Below are 20,371 nucleotides of genomic sequence, written 5' to 3' on the forward strand. Positions count from 1 at the left end.
ACACCCTTAGTTTTGTCCTCCGGGCTCTAGCCTGGAACCAGGAGCATCTCCTCCTCTGAGAACCCTGCAGGAAGTTCTCCAACTCTGACCAGAAACCACATCATGCCTCCTGCCTCACGACCGTATCAAAATATTTCTTCTCATATACTTCATATTAACGACAGTCCTTCCAAACATTGCATTTCTCTCCTTTTTCTAGAAAATGTCTTTAGATATCTGATTATAGGGCAAAAAGAGGGAATAATTCCATCACAGTTACCTTGCCTCTTACTTATGTGTGCAAATAATGTTGTGGTGACAGCTTTCCTCAGCTCATGGATAAAATTTTTCTACTTTTTGTTTAATACAAGAAATGTCAACATGTTTATTCAAAATGGTGGATTTTAATAATATATTGCTTCACATCAGATTATTTTGTTAAGTTTTTAGGTAATCACCTTAAAAGTAAAATATTAGGAAACTTGAACAAAGGATCATAACCTATCCCAATACACGCGGGAATATATTTTATTATAATTAACCAGACTGGTTTGAGCCATGTGAAGAAGAGCAATTAGTTTTAACTTGTAACTGCAGTAATGATTTACCAATTAATTTACCATCAAGTTCTATTTATCGTGCTACTTAGAGACAATTTCAAAGCCCTGACTCTCAGTCAAAAGAAAACTCCATGGTTCCATCCTCTATTCTGGAAAAGGAGGAACTCAGGGGTGTTTGATTGAAAGCACTGGAAGCTGGAAATGTCCATTTCACGTTAAGCCAGTTGACCATATTCTGTCACTTCCGACAGTTGCTCACAGCTCTGCCTTCCAAGAGCGAAGCTGAACAGTCTATTATATATTCAACACGACGGAACTTCAGATACTTAAAAGGCAGCAACAATCCCACTGTGAGACTTCTCTTATCCTGGCTGAATAGCCCCCATTTTATGAAGTGTTCCGCCACATGGTGTTTTTAATTTCCAGATCCTTCCCACTGCTTCAGAGACAGCCCTTTGAAATGGTGCTTCCCGGAAACGAACACTATGTCTGACCGGGGCTGAAAACAGGGCTGTGAGGCCCTCCTTGGGTTCCAGCCCTCAGTGGTACAGTCAGAGACTCACTAGACTTGAAAGAGGGATCAGCGCCAGGCTGATCGTTTTTAAGTTCATGGGCAACTAAAAACCTAAGGTGCTGTTTTGCACACCCCTCAACACGCACACGCAGTACACATACAGGAACAACCAGACAACCTGCCTCTCCCATCCCCTGCAGAAATACACAGGTGGAGTCCAAATTCAAGACTTCATCTCTGCTTATTATTTCAACCCAGCACCCTACTTTTCGGTATGCTTCGTTCTACTTCCTATGCTAATAGCGAGTTCTCTCGGCTTATATAAGCTAAATAATAATAAATTACTATTCACCGAGGTCACAGCTTCACATGGGCATAACCAGCAATAGGACCACACCACTAAGGCCCCCCCCTCCCGATTGAGATGTCCTCTGGGTGTCACTTAAACAGTGCAGCTCTACAAGAAGAAAATGTCAAGTACTTGTCCCTAAAACTTAAAACATACAAAAGCTCTAGCAATGCCTCTAACACTGTAGATCAGTAAAAAGGTACATTTAAAAAAATCATAGCCGTTAATAAGTGAAAATAAAACTTTATTAAAGCAATAATTATTCTCTCGTACATTACATGAGTTAAACTGCAATATATCCTCAACATGTCCTCAAAACTTGACGGTAGGTCACTTGAACTATAGCTCAAGTCCTCCAACCTATAGGCTTAATTTCCTATATTTCATTTCTAATAAATTGAACACGATTTTACTAAATTCAACATTTTCTGGCTGTAAGTAAGGTTTCCTTTCTGTCTGGTTTCTTTCAAGATTTTCTCTTTGGATTTCTGTAATTTGAATATGCATGTCTAGGTTTTTTGTTATTGTTATTTGGTATTTGTCCTGCTTGGAGATTCTCTGAGTTTTCTGGTCTAACATCAGTGTTGGAAAGTTCTCAGCCATATTTCTTCAAATATTTCTTCTGTTCCAAACATACTTATGTTATATTAGATATTGCCCCCCCCCCCCCCCGGTTCTTGTATGCTCTATTTTTTTAATTTTCATTTTTCTTTTTATGTTGGAGTTTTGGAAGTGTCTGTGGATCTCTCCTCAAATCTATTGAATCTTTCTGTGGTTAAATCTAATCAACTGATGAATCTATAGAAGGCACTTTTCAGTTCAATTACTGTGTTTTTGATTTCTAGCATTTCCTTTGGATTCTTTCTTGTATTTTTCACCTGTCTGCTGGTGTTACCCATCTGGTCTTGCATGTTGTTTATTTTCCCACTAAATTATTAATAGTTATTTTAATTCCCTTTGTGATAATTCCAACATCTGGGTCATATCTGGGTCTGGTTCTGATGGTTGCTATGTCTCTTCAGACTGCGCTTTCCTCGCCTTTGGCATGTCTTGTACTTTTTTTTTAAAGAGGACATGTTACAAAAGGTAACTGGTATGAGCATGGCATAAACTGACCTTTAGTGTGAGGATTTAGATTAATCTGACAAGGAGTCGGGCCATGTTTAATGTTTGTTGTAGTTACAGACACCAAGGCTTCAGACTCTTCTACTGGCAGATGTGAGCTAGAAAAAGAGAGAATAAATACCCAATAATTGTTTTACAAGTACTGAATTTAATTTCTCGGAAAGATGATGTGCACTTGCACAAAGTATTCATTAACATTTACTGTTTACTGTGGGAGCAGTGGGAACATCAGTGGCCACCCTGATAGCAGAAAATGCAAACTTCCTGGCCAAGCCAACAGCATCTGCTTCAAAATTAGTAGTTACTTTTGCAAAGACTTTGACCGAAGGTGGCAGTCCATCCCGTGGTTCCATGTTTACCTATTATTGTATAAAACAAGATTTGTCACTAAGACCAAATAACCGGCCTCTTTAATTAATCTCCAAACGTAATTTTCAGTGAATGTGCAAACAGTGAACTGGTGGTTAGTTCATGCGTTCCTCCATGAGCAGAATAACTTTATCAATAGTTGCATGACGCAAGTCTTAAATCATTGTCATCTGGTAATTCAAACAGAAAATCCGTTAACAGGTTCAATAATAATGCTGTTTTTCTGAGTCATACAGTTAAAGTAAAACTTTTGGATATAATCCTGTCAACAACGAAAATTCCGACATTTTCAGCAAATGTTATTGTAAGTTCAATTAAAAAGTTAAACTTTAAAGATAAATTGAGTACGGGGAGGAGGGGAGTGATGGTGGAGATACCAGTGTTGGTGGAGTGCTGTATCACAGTTAAGCCAACGTTCTCGTTAAACTGAGAAAACGATGCAAACTTAAGGATACTCAGTATTGATTGTGACCCATCAAAGACCACCTCGCAGACCCTCAGGAACCGCCGCTGAGTAACAAAGAAAAGCTCTTTGAAAACCATGTACCTAGAGAGTATGATTTAAACCCCTATTTATTCCTTTCTCGTTTGCCCCAAAGTTCTCACTCGGGGCTCTTGCTCTCGGTCCCATCCTTCGCCGTGTCTGTTCGCTTCTCACCTGGACTTCACTGCCCCCCACCGACTTAACCTCCCATTCCCATAAGCTTTAAGGGCACACTCCACTCTCATCAGAAAGTCTATCCTGAACAGACGGCCCAGCATTTCCAACATGCCTGTACTCTAGAAACTGCACCAATAATGATAGCAAGCATTTACATAGTGCCAATAGTTTACACCTCCCTCCTGCCTCGTCACAGAACACACATTCTCACCAGGGACTTTACCTGCCTTCCCTTTCGCATTATTTCCCAGAAACAAACGTTGGTATTAGTGAATGTATGTATTTATTCCTTTGACTCCTCTTTGCCAAACACAATTCTAATCTACGCCTTTAACCTGTGTGATCACACCTTACAATAAACTCCACGCCCACCTCCTGGGGACTTAGAAGAGTCTGCCAGTGTCCGTGGTGACTACAGCCCGAGGGTAACAGGGATCCTTTGGGATGCCCAGAGGGCTTCATCTCTGCAGACATTCAGATGAAGCCCTGGATGGCCATGGCAAAGAGCGCTTTGAATGACACCCTCTCTTGCTTTCTTCCATCAGCAGAACATGACGGCAGCTTCAAAATGACAGAAATAGTCTTCCAGAGGGCCTCCCTGCTCTGCTTAGATGTCGGCTTAAGAAGAAACTTGAAAGAAATTATATGTTGCATTGTGCTTGAAACTTTCATTCTTTTGTCAACTGTAGTAGGGAAAAAACTCCACCCCCTCACCAGCGTTTCAACTCGGCATCTTTTGTTGAGAGAGTAGAAAAGGTAGATATAGGAATTCTAACCCGTAATTTGGTGCTAACATAATGGAGAGAGACATGTAGCCACATAATAACTACATGCTTCAGCAGATTACTTAGTAATATATTTTTTTGAATTACCAAGTTACTTTAAACGTAATTACCATGTTACCTGACATTCTCAGATCTCCCTGCAGTTCTCCGGAATATAAAATCATGTCATCTTTCTGTCGTTACGATTCATTTGTAATTGGGCAGGAATCTGGCAGAGAGCTCCAGTGCGGAATACGCCAACTGTGCTATCTACAGGGCTATCAGGAAATAGCAGGCGCTCACACTGTAATTAACGGGCAAATTCCTGTGTGGTAACTAGAGTTTTGAGAATGAAAAACATGTTCATTATTAGAAAATCCCATGAAAAATTCACAGTATCACAGACTTCACCCCTGCAGGGTAGAGTTTCACTGGAAATACCATTTCCCCACACACTGTGCTGTGCTTTGTTAAAACTCTACAACATTCAAAAGAGCTTGACAGGAACATTACACAAGGAAGAAGGCTTCCAAATTAAGAACTGGTTTGTCAAAATCACCTTGTTTTTCTACAATGTGATTATAAGGCGCAATTCAGCGCAGAAGATTTAAATTTGGAAGTTCTCAAATTACTAGAATCAGACAAGACTTTGCTGTAATCCAACTTCACCTATCTTGTGGTCCCATAATACACCTCCTAAAATAGCATTACTCTAAGACTCAAAGGACATTTTTCTTCTGTGAAAGCTTATATGAATTTGACAGCTCAAATTTTATTTTATTTTTATTTGTATTAAAGGGTATCTGTTGTTTCTCCTTCAGGAAACTGCATTATCACAGTGAAGAATTTCTAGACATGTGACTCACACAGGTTATTTCTTGTTGGCTGGCTCGGTTGAGAGGAGGGTAGAATTATGAGACCAGAGTCTTGGGTGCAAACCACATCTGCATATGTGTGTGGCCACACGGCCACAGATGACACCTGGCTGTAGACAGCAATCTCATATTTATGGGCAGGGTCATGAGGAACTGAGACTAGGGGACAGATCAATACAAACCACACCTGCACTGAAGGAAACATTCCACCCTGCTTATTTACGTCAGGACATGGATACCATCTATCTACACAAACAGCAGCATTGAGGATGCTGGATAAAGTAAAGATGATGCATGTTTCCAGAGTGAAGTCAGTATTTCACCACTCTGACCTCACATCATCAGGAACGCTGCCAGAGTTTACTCTTCACAGCTGTGCATCTAAAGAAAGAAATGAGAATGACAATACACAGTGGGTGCTGAGGTGCGCCTATAAATGGAAAACGTCTCTTAGGAAACCACGGTCAGAGTTTTGACTGGTATCAGTAGTTATTACCCCTCAGACTACAGCAACTGGTAATAATTCTGCTTTAAATCTTTGGTAGAATTCAGCAGTAAAGCTGTGGGGGCCTGGGCTTTTCTCTGTGGGTAGTTTCTGATTGCTACTTTAATCTCTTCGTATGGTATAGGTCTACTTAGATGGTTTCTTCTTGAGTCAGATTCAACAGTTTGTGTCTCTCTAGGAATCAGGTTATCTAATTTGTTGGCCTACAGTTATTCACTGTGTTCCTTTTCATCCTTTTTATTTTCTGATTAGTAGTAATGTCTCTTCTTTCATTTCAAATTCTAGTAACTTGAGACTTTTATTTTTGTAGCTAAATGTTTGTTAGTTTTCTCAATCTCTCCGAAGAATCAGCTTTTGGCTTCATTTATTATCTCTCTGTTTTACTATTCTCCTTTGAAATGATATCTGCTCTGATGTTTATTATTTTATTCCTTCTGCTTACCTGAGCTTAGTGTGCTTTTGTTTTTCCAGTGTCTTATGATGGATTATTAGGATAGTGAATTGAGATCTTTCCCTTTCTTAATACAGGTATTTACAGCTATACATTTCCCTCTATTTTACCTACTTCCTAGAACTCTTATGTATATCGTACCTTCATTTTCATTTATCTCAAAGTGTTTTCTGATTTCCATTTTGATTTCTTCTTTGACCCACTGGAAGTGTATTTCACGAGTTTCCCCCAATTTTCTCTTGCTATTGATTTCTAATTTCGTTCCATTGTGATCAGGGAACATAGCTTGTATTCATTTTGTTCTTTTACATTTATTGAGGTTTGTTTTATGGCTCAGAGTATTCTCTATTCCAGAGAAAGTTCCACGTGCACTTGAGAAGAATGTGTATTCTGCTGTTGCTGGGTGGAGGGTTCTTAGATGTCATTTAGATCTAGTTGGCTTATGGTGTTTTTCAAGTCTTCCAATCTCTTACTGAATTTCTATCTAATTGTCCCATCCATTACTGAAAGGGGGTTATTGAAGTTTCCAACTGTTCATGTTTGATTACCTATTTCTCACTTCATTTCTGTGATTTTTACTACATGTATTGTGGTGGTGTGCTATTAGGTGCACATGTTTATAATTTTTATGCCTTCCTGATGTATTAACTGTTTTATCATTGCTAAATGTCCCTCTTTATCGTAACTTTTTTTGTTTTAAGGTCTATTTTATATCATAAAAGTAAAGGCTCTTCAGATTTCTTGTGGTTGTTGTTTGCATATGTCTTTTTCTAACATTTTGCTTTCAATCTGTTTGAATCTTTGAATTTGAACTGCCTCCTGAAGACAGCATGTAGCTGTACACGGTTTGTTTTATCTGTAGTCAGACAATCTCTGTCTTTTGATATGATTATTTAATCCATTCACATTTAGCATTATTATTAACATAGTGGATTTCTGCCTGTCATTTTACTTTTTCTTTTCTATATGTCCCATGTCTTTTTAATTCTTCTTTTCCTCCTTCTTTTGTACTGAGTATTTTTCTAATGGAGCATTTTAATTTCTTTAATGACTTTTAAACTATTTTAAAAGTTATTTTTAATAGTAATTTTAGGGTTTATCATATACATCTTAATTTATCTGAATCAGCTTCTGACTTACACTAAATTCTGGTGTTATATAGAAATGTTGCTCCTATATAGCTTTATTCCCTTTTTTTCTCCTTTTTTGTGATAATACTGCTGTACATATTGTATCTATTAATGTTATGAAACCAACGTTGTTGGCTGTTATAATTATTAATTATAACAACCAACAATTGTTATTGTTATAATTGTTATAATTATTAATATTGTTATAATTATTGTTATAATTGTTATAACAATAATTGTTATAATTATTAATAATTGTTATAATTGTTATAATTGTTATAATTATTAATTTATAGTCATTTCTTTAGCCCAAAACAACCATATTCCTCCTTTGTAATGTTATTGGAAAATGTAACACATATATTATGTTTCTGTATGTTATAGGCTCAATAACACATTATATACATATTATACTATACAATTGCTTTTTAAAATAGTTAAGAGAAGAAAGAAGAAAAAATGCGCACTTCCATCGTTTTTTAATAATTACATAATTAAGTTACTGGTGTTTTTCATTTCTTTCATGTGGATTCAAATTAACAACCCTGGCCACTTGCTTTAACCCTGAAGAACTTCCTTTAGTATTACTTGTAAGTTAGGTATGCCAGCAATAAATTTTCTCAGTATTTGTTTATCTGAGACATGCTTTATTTTCCCTTCGTTTTAGAAAGATAGTTTTGCTGGATATAGGAGCCACAGTTGACAGCTGTTTTCCTTTGAGCACTTTGAATATGTTATCCAATGGTATTCTGGCTTCCATTGTTTCTGCTGAGAAATTGGCTGTTAATCTTATTGGGATTCCCTTGTAAGTAGTGATTTATTTTTCTCTTGTAGTTTTCAAGATTTCCTCCTCATCTTTGACTTTCAGCATTTTTTCTTTTGTATGTCTGTTTGCGGTTCTCTATGTGTTTATCCTACTTGGAATTCTGTAAGCTTCTTGGATGTGTAGGTTATTGTTTTTAATAAATTTTGGAAAGTTTAAACCATCGTTCTTTTCAACATTTTTTTCTGCATCTTCTCTATGAACCTCTCTGCTCGTCTCTCCTGGCATATATCCACTACCTCAGGAACCTGGAAAAGGGGGACCAGGGTCCCAGCAACCTTAGCACACTGCACCCAACGGAGAGCCTCCATTCCATAAGGGGGGCTGTGGGAGGGGGCTCCTCAACCACACTCACCCGGGACTTAGGCTCAGCAACAGGTAATTGAGGGCAGGATGAAAACAATGACATCCTTCTCCTCCTGGGAAGAAAGACCTCTGAGAGCAGAGAGGCTCCCCTGTGTTCTGGGCTGCAGCTTCGAGTGAGTGCCCACCTCAAAAGGTGGAGGGAGGGAGCAGCAGTCTGGGTTTAAATATCACCAATTCATACCCTTCTCACTGAATTTTTATTGATGTTCTTAAACAGATGTTCCTGCATTTGTCCTACTTACCCTTAGAATAATTTCCACAGGCTTTAAATGTTTGGGTTTTGTAAAAATTAGTTTTCACAAGTTTTACTGGGGAGAAGACCACTGGAGAGCCCCAATCTGTCAGTCTCTCCTGATATAGGGGTTATTTAGTGGTATATTTCTCAATGCACCACAATATAAGTGTTTTCTAATTATCTTTTTGTTATTAATTTCTAGCATCCTTAAATCATAATCAAAGACTATAGTCTATATGGTTTCAATTTGGTGAAATTTGGAGAGTTCAGGTCACAAAATATGATCAATTTTTAAAAATATTATGTGTGCTTCAAAAAATTGTGTATTACACTTTTTGGTGCAGGGGATTATATATGGTCGGTAAGTTCATTTTTTTTTTTTTTTAAACATCTTTATTGGAGTATAACTGCTTTACAATGGTGTGTTAGTTTCTGCTGTATAACAAAGTGAATCAGCTATATGTATACATACATCCCCATATATCCTCTCCCTCTTGCGTCTCCCTCCCCCAGAGTAACTGTTAATTCAGAGCCAGGCTGTGGAGTCTTCCTTGAGGGTTGTTATAGCTTGTAATTGGTCTGTTCATATTTTCTATTTCTTCCTGATTCAGTCTTGGCAGGTTGTGCCTTTCTAAGAATTTGTCCATTTCTTCCAGGTTGTCCATTTTATTGGCATAGAGTTGCTTGTAGTAATCTCTCATGATCTTTTGTATTTCTGCAGTGTCAGTTGTTACTTCTCCTTTTTCATTTCTAATTCTATTGATTTGAGTCTTCTCCCTTTTTTTCTTGATGAGTCTGGCTAATGGTTTATCAATTTTGTTTATCCTTTCAAAGAACCAGCTTTTAGTTTTATTGATCTTTGCTATCGTTTCCTTCATTTCTTTTTCATTTATTTCTGATCTGATTTTTATGATTTCTTTCCTCCTGCTAACTTTGGGGTTTTTTTGTTCTTCTTTCTCTAATTGCTTTAGGTGCAAGGTTAGGTTGTTTATTCGAGATGTTTCCTGTTTCTTAAGGTAAGATTGTATTGCTATAAACTTCCCTCTTAGAACTGCTTTTGCTGCATCCCATAGATTTTGAGTCGTCGTGTCTCCATTGTCATTTGTTTCTAGGTATTTTTTGATTTCCTCTTTGATTTCTTCAGTGATCACTTCGTTATTAAGTAGTGTATTGTTTAGCCTCCATGTGTTTGTATTTTTTACAGATCTTCTCCTGTAATTGATATCGAGTCTCATAGCGTTGTGGTCGGAAAAGATACTTGATACAATTTCAATTTTCTTAAATTTACCAAGGCTTGATTTGTGACCCAAGATATGATCTATCCTGGAGAATGTTCCATGAGCACTTGAGAAAAATGTGTATTCTGTTGTTTTTGGATGGAATGTCCTATAAATATCAATTAACTCCATCTTGTTTAATGTATCATTTAAAGCTTGTGTTTCCTTATTTATTTTCATTTTGGATGATCTGTCCATTGGTGAAAGTGGGGTGTTAAAGTCCCCTACTATGAATGTGTTACTGTCGATTTCCCCTTTTATGGTTGTCAGTATTTGCCTTATGTATTGAGGTGCACCTATGTTGGGTGCATAAATATTTACAATTGTTATATCTTCCTCTTGGATCGATCCCTTGATCATTATGTAGTGTCCTTCTTTGTCTCTTCTAATAGTCTTTATTTTAAAGTCTATTTTGTCTGATATGAGAATTGCTACTCCAGCTTTCTTTTGGTTTCCATTTGCATGAAATACCTTTTTCCATCCCCTTACTTTCAGTCTGTATGTGTCTCTAGGTCTGAAATGGGTCTCTTGTAGACAGCAAATATATGGGTCTTGTTTTTGTATCCATTCAGCCAATCTGTGTCTTTTGGTGGGAGCATTTAGTCCATTTACATTTAAGGTAATTATCGATATGTGTGTTCCTATTCCCATTTTCTTAATTGTTTTGGGTTTGTTATTGTAGGTCTTTTCCTTCTTTTGTGTTTCTTGCCTAGAGAAGTTCCTTTAGCAGTTGTTGTAGAGCTGGTTTGGTGGTGCTGAACTCTCTCAGCTTTTGCTTGTCTGTAAAGGTTTTAATTTCTCCATCAAATCTGAATGAGATCCTTGCTGGGTAGAGTAATCTTGGTTGCAGGTTTTTCTCCTTCAACACTTTCAATATGTCCTGCCACTCCCTTCTGGCTTGCAGAGTTTCTGCTGAAAGATCAGCTGTTAACCTTATGGGGATTCCCTTGTGTGTTATTTGTTGTTTTTCCCTTGCTGCTTTTAATATGTTTTCTTTGTATTTAATTTTTGACAGTTTGATTAATATGTGTCTTGGCGTATTTCTCCTTGGATTTATCCTGTATGGGACTCTCTGTGCTTCCTGGACTTGATTAACTATTTCCTTTCCCATATTAGGGAAGTTTTCAACTATAATCTCTTCAAATATTTTCTCAGTCCCTTTCTTTTTCTCTTCTTCTTCTGGAACCCCTATAATTCGAATGTTGGTGCGTTTAATGTTGTCCCAGAGGTCTCTGAGACTGTCCTCAATTCTTTTCATTCTTTTTTCTTTATTTTGCTCTGCAGTAGTTATTTCCACTATTTTATCTTCCAGGTCACTTATCCGTTCTTCTGCCTCAGTTATTCTGCTATTGATCCCATCTAGAGTACTTTTAATTTCATTTATTGTGTTGTTCATCATTGCTTGTTTCATCTTTAGTTCTTCTAGGTCCTTGTTAACTGATTCTTGCATTTTGTCCATTCTATTGTCCATTCTATCTCCAAGATTTTGGATCAACCTTACTATCATTATTCTGAATTCTTTCTCAGGTAGACTGCCTATTTCCTCTTCATTTGTTAGGTCTGGTGGGTTTTTATCTTGCTCCTTCATCTGCTGTGTGTTTTTCTGTCTTTTCATTTTGCTTATCTTACTGTGTTTGGGGTCTCCTTTTTTGCAGGCTGAAGGTTCGTAGTTCCTGTTGTTTTTTGTGTCTGTCCCCAGTGGCTAAGGTTGGTTCAGTGGGTTGTGTAGGCTTCCTGGTGGAGGGTACTAGTGCCTGTGTTCTGGTGGATGAGGCTGGATGTTGTCTTTCTGGTGGGCAGGTCCACGTCTGGTTGTGTGTTTTGGGGTGTCTGTAGACTTATTATGATTTGGGGCAGCCTCTCTGCTAATGGGTGGGGTTGTGTTCCTGTCTTGCTAGTTGTTTGGCATAGGATGTCCAGCACTGTAGCTTGCTGGTCGTTGAGTGAAGCTGGGTGCTGGCGTTGAGATGGAGATCTCTCGGAGATTTTTGCTGTTTGATATTATGTGCAGCTGGGAGGCCTCTTGTGGACCAGTGTCCTGAAGTTGGCTCTCCCACCTCAGAGGCACAGCACTGACTCCTGGCTGCAGCACCAAGAGCCTTTCATCCACAGGGCTCCTTAATTTGGGATGATTCGTTGTCTATTCAGGTATTCCACATCAAATTCCAATTTGATGCAGGGTATATCAAATTGATTGTGGAGCTTTAATCCGCTGCTTCTGAGGCTGCTGGGAGAGATTTCCCTTTCTCTTCTTTGTTCTCACAGTTCCCAGGGGCTCAGCTTTGGATTTGGCCCCGCCTGTGCATGTAGGTCGCCGGAGGGCGTCTGCTCTTTGCTCAGACAGGACGGGGTTAAAGGAGCCGCTGATTCGGAGGCTCTGGCTCACTCAGGCCGGGGGGTAGGGAGGGTCACGGAGTGTGGGGCGGGCCTGCAGCGGCAGAGGCCGGCGTGACGTTGCAGCCTGAGGCGCGCCGTGCGTTCTCCCGGGGGAGTTGTCCCTGGATCCCGGGACCCTGGCAGTGGCGGGCTGCACAGGCTCCCCGGAAGGGCGTGTGGCTAGTGACCTGTGTTCGCACACAGGCCTCCTGGTGGCGGCAGCAGCGGCCTTAGCGTCTCATGTCTGTCTCTGGGCTCCGCACTTTTAGCCACGGCTCGCGCCCGTCCCTGGAGCTCTCTCAAGCAGCGTTCTTAATCCCTTCTCCTCGTGCACCAGGAAACAAAGAGGGACGCAAAAGTCTCTTGCCTCTTCGGCAGGTCCAGACTTTTCCCGGACTCTCTCCCGGCTAGCCGCGGTGGGTAAGTTCATTTTAATCATAATGTTAAAATCTGCTCACTTCTTATCTTTTGTTTTATCAGTTTGAGAGAAATCTACTAAAATCTCTCATTACCACTGTAGATTTATCTATTGGTCCTCTGGCTCTATTAATTTTGTTTTATTCATTATAAAGCCATGCTCTGAAGAGCATATAAATACACGACCTTTTATCAATATGTAGCAACACTTTTTGCTTCCAATAACGCCTTTTCCATTAAAGAATATTTTGTCTGAAGAATCACTATACAAGTTCTCTTGGTGATATTTGCATGGCATATATTTTCCAACGATTTACTTCCAACCTTTCTAGCATGATGTTTTCGATAACATTGTCATACGTTTATAGTATAGTTCGACATTTAAAAAATACTCATTGTGATAATCTTTGTCTTTTATAATGAGTATATAATCCATCTATATCTGTTGTAATTATGTATAATTTGAGAGTAAGTGTGCCATACTACTACATACTCTTTATTTGCATCACCAGTTGTTGAGTCATTTTTCTCTCCCTTATCCCAATTTCAAATTGAAAAATAAACACTCCATTTTATTTTATTTATCCATTCTATTTTATTTATCCATTATTTTCTCACTATTAATTTGATTGGTTTATCCTTTGCTCTGTTCTTTTAATGATCACCTTAGATATTAGAGCATGTGTTCATGACTTATTAAAATCAAATGTTAATAATTATTTTGCCAGTTAATGTAAGGACTTCAGAATATTTAAAATATCTTCACAAGTAAATTTAAATGCTATTTTTGTGTATATCTGATTTAAATATTTAAATAGTAAATGTTTGTACTTACACACATATTTATCATTTTCACTGATCTTCATTCGTTTCTGCATCTGACATTTTGGCTTTTTATTGAGGTATAACAGACATACAACATTATATTAGTTTCAGGTGTACAAACTAATGAGTCAATATTTGTATATATTGTGAAATGATCACCATAATAAGTCCAGTCACTTTCTCCTTCTTAAATCATCCTGTGTCCTGTTCTGGAAGAAGTTCTAGTACCTTAAAATATGCCTTTATACACAAAAGCAGGCACGTTCTAAAGCAATGATGCTAAAGTTCATGTTGAAGTCTCATTGGGATGCTTCAAAATAAGTAAAAGATTATTTCCACCATTTAATTAAGATCTTTAAGAGCGCTCTTTAGCACATCCTCAGACTCATATTTGTTCCTTAAACATTAATGGATGGTGTGTCTATTATCTCTATATGCCCAACCTGGGAACTGTCATCCTACAGAGAGGAGTGGCGAGCGCATACACGGTGTGGTCACGATTCACTCCACGAAGAGTGTCTCTGAGGTGCTGAGTCAAGGGAGGGTCCTTGAGCTACTTGAAACATCAAGTGGACTGCAATCATTCTGTTGGTAGTGCAAACTCTCTTCCACTTCCTCATTAATAATTTCGAAAATCCCAACTTCCTCTTGTGAGAAAATCGGAATCACAACTAACTGCTGAACAATCATCAACTGGAAGACACTGGAACTCACCAAAAAAGATATCTCACATCCAAAGACAAAGGAGAAGCCTCAGTGAGATGGTAGGAGGGGTGCAATCACAATAAAATCAAATCCCATAACTGCTGGGTGGGTGACTCACAAACTGGAGAACACTTATACAACAGAAGTCCACCCACTGGAGTGAAGGTTCTGAGCCCCACGTCAGGCTTCATAACCTGGGGATCCAGCAACGGGAGGAGAAATTCCTAGAGAATCAGAGTTTGAAGGTTAGCAGGATTTGATTGCAGGACTTCGACAGGACTGGGGGAAACAGAGACTCCACTCTTGGAGGGTACACACAAAGCAGTGTGCGCATCGGAACCCAGAGGAAGGAGCAGTGACCCCATGGGAGACTGAACCAGACCTACCGGCTAGGGTTGGAGGGTCTCCTGCAGAGGCGGGGGGTAGCTTTGTCTCACTGTGAGGACAAGGACACTGGCAGCAGAAGTTCTCGGAAGTACTCCTTGGCGTGAGCCCTCCCAGAGTCCACCATTAGCCCCACCAAAGAGCCCGGGTAGGCTCCAGTGTTGGGTCACCTCAGGCCAAACAACCAACAGGGAGGGAACCCAGCCCTACCCACCAGCAGACAAGTGGATTAAAGTTTTACTGAGCTCTGCTCACCAGAGCAACAGCCAGCTCTACCCATCACCAGTCCTTCCCATCAGGAAACTTGCACAAGTCTCTTAGATAGCCTCATCCATCAGAGGGCAGACAGCAGAAGCAAGAAGAATTACAGTCCTGCAGCCTGTGGAACAAAAACCACATTCACAGAAAGATAGACAAGATGAAAAGGCAGAGGGCTATGTACCAGATGAAGGAACAAGATAGAACCCCAGAAAAACAACTAAATGAAGTGGAGATAGGCAACCTTCCAGAAAAAGAATTCAGAATAATGATAGTGAAGATGATCCAGGACCTCGGAAAAAGAATGGAGGCAAAGATCGAGAAGATGCAAGAAATGTTTAACAAAGACCTAGAAGGATTAAAGAACAAACACCTAGAAGAATTAAAAAACAAACAGAGATGAACAATACAATAACTGAAATGAAAAATACACTAGAAAGGGCTTCCCTGGTGGCGCAGTGGTTGAGAGTCCGCCTGCCAACGCAGGGGACGTGGGTTCGTGCTTTGGTCTGGGAGGATCCCACATGCCGTGGAGTGGCTGGGCCCGTGAGCCATGGCCGCTGAGCCTGTGCATCCGGAGCCTGTGCTCCACGATGGGAGAGGCCACAGCAGTGGGAGGCCCGTGTACAGCAAAAAACAAACAAACAAAAAACAAATACACTAGAAGGAATCAAGAGCAGAATAACTGAGGCAGAAGAACAGATAAGTGACCTGGAAGATAGAATAGTGGAATTCACTGCCACAGAACAAAATAAAGAAAAAAGAATGAAAAGAAATGAAGACAGCCTAAGAGACCTCTGGGACAACATTAAATGCAACAACATTTGCATTATAGGGGTCCCAGAAGGAGAAGAGAGAGAGACAGGACCCGAGGAATATTTGAAGAGATTATAGTCGAAAACTTCCCTAACATGGGAAAGGAAATAGCCACCCAAGTCCAGGAAGTGCAGAGTCCCATACAGGATAAACCGAAGGAGAAACACGCCAAGACACATAGTAATCAAACTGACAAAAATTAAAGACAAAGAAAAATTATTGAAAGGAACAAGGGAAAAACGACAAATAACATACAAGGGAACACCCATAAGGTTAACAACTGACTTCTCAGCAGAAACTCTACAAGCCAGAAGGGAGTGGCATGATATATTTAAAGTGATGAAAGGGAAGAACCTACAACCAAGATTACTCTACCCAGCAAGAATCTCATTCAGATTCGATGGAGAAATCAAAAGCTTTACAGGCAAGCAAAAGCTAAGAGAATTCAGCACCACCAAACCAGCTCTAACAAATGCTAAAGGAACTTCTCTAAGTGGGAAACACAAGAGAAGAAAAGGACCTACAAAAACAAACCCATAACAATTAAGAAAATGGTAATAGGAACATACACATCGATAATTACCTTAAACGTGAATGGATTAAATGCTCCAACCAAAAGACACAGGCTCGCTGAATGGATACAGAAACAAAACGCATATATATGCTGTCTACAAGAGACTCACTTCAGACCTAGGGACACATATAGACTGAAAGTGAGGGGATGGAAAAAGATATTCCATGCAAATGGAAATCAAAAGAAAGCTGGAGTAGCAATACTCATATCAGACAAAATAGACTTTAAAATAAAAAATGTTACAAGAGACAAGGAAGGACAATACATAATGATCAAGGGATCAATCCAAGAAGAAGATATAACAATTCTAAATATTTATGCACCCAACATAGGAGCACCTCAATATATAACGCAACTGCTAACAGCTATAAAAGAGGAAATCGACAGTAACACAATAATAGTGAGGGACTTTAACACCTCACTTACACCAATGGACAGATCATCCAAACAGAAAATTAATATGGAAACACAAGCTTTAAATGACACAATAGACCAGATAGATTTAATTGATATTTATAGGACATTCCATCCAAAAACACCAGATTTTCTGGGAACATTCCTTCTCAAGTGCACACAGAACATTCTACAGGATAGATCACATCTTGGATCGCTAATAAAGCCTCAGTAAATTTAAGAAAATTGAAATCATATCAAGCATCTTTTCTGACCACAATGCTATGAGATTAGAAATCAATTACAGGGGAAAAAATGTAAAAAACACAAACATATGGAGGCTAAAGAATACATTACTAAATAACCAAGAGATCACTGAAGAAATCAAAGAGGAAATCAAAAAATACCTAGAGACAAATTACAAAGAAAACATGATGATCCAAAAACCTATGGGATGCAGCAAAAGCAGTTCTAAGAGGGAAGTTTATAGCAATACAATCCTACCTTAAGAAACAGGAAACATCTCGAATAAACCTAACCTTGCACCTAAAGCAATTAGAGAAAGAAGAACAAAGAAACCCCAAAGTTAGCAGAAGGAAAGAAATCATAAAGATCAGAGCAGAAATAAATGAAATAGAAACAAAGAAAACAATATCAAAGATCGATAAAACTAAAAGCTGGTTCTTTGAGAAGATAAACAAAATTGATAAACCATTAGCCAGACTCATCAAGAAAAAGAGGGAGAGGACTCAAATCAATAAAATTAGAAATGAAAAAGGAGAAGTTACAACAGACACCACAGAAATACAAAGCATCCTAAGAGACTACTATAAGCAACTCTAATGGACAATAAAATGGACAACCTGGAAGAAATGGACAAATTCTTAGAAAGGTATAACCTTCCAAGACTGAACCAGGAAGAAATAGAAAATATGAACAGATGGGAGAGGCCACAACAGTGAGAGGCCCATGAACCGCAAAAAAAAAAAAAAGAAAAAGAAAAGGAAAACCATTATAAAACGTAAGGTAAAGTCTTACTCAGACTGAAAATGTTTAAGCATTAACAGACACACTTCTTAGTAATACAGTCCCGACCTGAGAGGGAAGTCTGTAGTGTACATAGGATATATCCCACATTAGAAATAGGTTTCCAAATCATACACATGTCCTTCTCAATGTCATTCTCTCACTCCTAGACAGGGTCCTTAGATTCTACCAACTTTTTCATCAACTGACTAAAATCAAGCAAGTATTTTCTTTCAAATATAAATTCTCTATAAGGCATAAAAGAACAAATTATAAAAATCAAGCTTAGAGAATACTTAACTTGTTATCAAGCTACCAAACACCTAGCCCCATTCTTTTTAAGCTCTCACCAAACCTATTTAGTCTCCTTTTTAAAGTGTGTATTAACTTCACACAATAGATGACATTTCAAAAGACTATGTCATGATATTATTTAACTTCAGTTTTTAATTTTGCTTCAAATTCTTGATTTCTTCTAAATTGGAAACTTCTTAATTATTTCTGCTATCTTGGTTCCAATATCAAAATCTACACTAATTAATCACCAGTTTTTTACAAGGCCCCAAAGCATAAATTTAAAAAAATACACACAATAGTTCCTAACCTAAATAAGGAATACATAATTATCGTGAAGTAGGAGGTATCTTGTTAAATTTCCAGAGGGGGAAACTGCAGGCATGTTATACACACAAACATATTTTAAAGGGAGTAGTTTAGTGATTTAAACAAGAGACAGAAGGAAAGGAAGCCACAGTTCTTAACTTCCAACTGGCCCATAACAACTTTTGCTTAAAGACTGCTGCAGAGGTCCCACAAGCAGGCAGTAACCTGATACCTCTTCACCGAAAGCTAAAGGTGACCAGACTGGCAGGTTTAACACCCCTGCCGTTCAGCAGCAGCCCCCAGCATCGACACTAAAAGACCACAGCAGCTGCATTCATTCTCACCTCGGAGCTATTCGTTTCAACCAGAAATTTCCCCTCAGTCAAGGCAGCCCTGATGGATTCAGGGAGCGTGTGTCACAGAAACACTTCCCCCAGGAGCCCTGGTTTTGCTATTAAGAAACCCAAGCCTGTGATTGTCCTATACTTCCTGAGATGACCGTACCCCCCAATAGATACAGTCCCAGCCTTGTGGTCTAACCACCTGTATCCAATACAAGAAGGTTTCCCTAGACATTTGCAGCGTCTGAATGTTTTTGGAATTAAGTGGTTAAAATGAAAAGTGCATCAAATCTCACTTGAGGTGACACGTGACCCAATTCGGGCCGCGTGTTATCTTCTGCGCTCTGCCACCACTGTTACAAGTATGGCAGACGCTGGGATGTTGGAGAATTTATTAGAATGTTTTCTCTAATTAATTCAGGCGATCACCATGACTCTGTCTGGATAGTCTAGGACTGAGGCAGACACAGAATCAGAGGGAAAGGAAGCAATCCCTTTCTGTCATTTGGCAACTGGGTAGAATCCTGCGCCAGCGCACAGGCTACTTCTTTGAAAACAATTGACTGTATAATCCAACTGGGGCTCCTAGGTTTGCACCCTATGCTGCTCACCTTTAGCACCGTGTAGACGTAGCTACGATGAACTTAAGTGCAGAGTCAAGTCATTTTCTAAGCTAAGCCTTTTCAAAGTTGATGAGTAAAAGAATGATCTATAAGACTAGAAGCCTCGTATTAAATAAAAATGCACATACGTGTACATATCTTCTCCCCATTTCATTCGTTCCATTTGAGATACACACCTCTAGCTTCTTCCTAAAGCAGACACAGTCTCGTAAATATTTCAGGGAACCCAGAAGAAAGTGCTAGTCTTGTACTAAGCCCTGTAACAAACCAACCCAGTATCACAAGGGCTTAACATGGTAATCGTTTATTTTGGGTTTTTTTTTAAAGATTGTTTTGATGTGGACCATTTTTAAAGTCTTTATTGAATTTGTTACAGTATTGCTTCTGTTTTATGTTGGTTTTTTTTTTTTTTTGTCTTGGGCCGCAAAGACACATGGGATCTTAGCTCCCCGACTGGGGATTGAACCCACACCTCCTGCACTGGAAGGCTAAGTCTTAACCACTGGACCACCGGGGAAGCCCCAGATAATAGTTTATTTTCCATTCACCAATGTCCAGTGCAGAGGTCCCACTTTGGGGGGTGTCCTTGCACAGCTTCGGCCATGAAATGACTCAGGCATTCAGGCTGCTTCCACCTAAGTGTCTGCCATCCGCTGACCTGGGAACCCACGAGGCCCTGGAGACCTCCACGAGGTCTTTAGTCCCTGGCCGTCCCCTTAGCAAACAGAGTGCTGGGAAGACCCCTGAAAGGCCAGCACTGGGAGTGGCACCCGTGGATGGCCCACATTTGTTGGCCAGAACTCAGTCACATGGTCCCGTGAACTACGAGGCCAGAACTGTACTTGGTTGTGTGCCCAGGAAGAAAAGATGACCTTTGAGCATATCGCATGGATGTTAGCACCAGTAACTTAATATTGCTCGATTACAAATGAAAATATTTTCACTGCTCCTTCTCTAAGTAGGTGCTCTTTTCATCGGCTTCCTATTTGTTCCCCTACCTGGTTGTCTTTCTCAGACTTAATTAAGCTTAAGAGGAGAAAATGCTGA

The 20,371-nt window shown here is 39.3% G+C and overlaps 1 long non-coding RNA gene across 1 annotated transcript; it reads right to left on the bottom strand.

Annotated features, from left to right (window-relative positions):
• Positions 1-2,745: 2,745 nt before the first annotated feature.
• LOC125961980 (uncharacterized) lies at positions 2,746-6,431 on the bottom strand. Its single transcript, XR_007473220.1, has 3 exons — positions 6,294-6,431; positions 4,461-4,657; positions 2,746-2,886 (listed from the first exon to the last, which is right to left on the bottom strand). It is a non-coding gene; the product is annotated as an uncharacterized LOC125961980 (long non-coding RNA).
• Positions 6,432-20,371: the final 13,940 nt, after the last annotated feature.

This window comes from Orcinus orca, chromosome 18 (genome assembly GCF_937001465.1).
Source record: "Orcinus orca chromosome 18, mOrcOrc1.1, whole genome shotgun sequence".
Lineage (NCBI taxonomy): Eukaryota > Metazoa > Chordata > Mammalia > Artiodactyla > Delphinidae > Orcinus > Orcinus orca.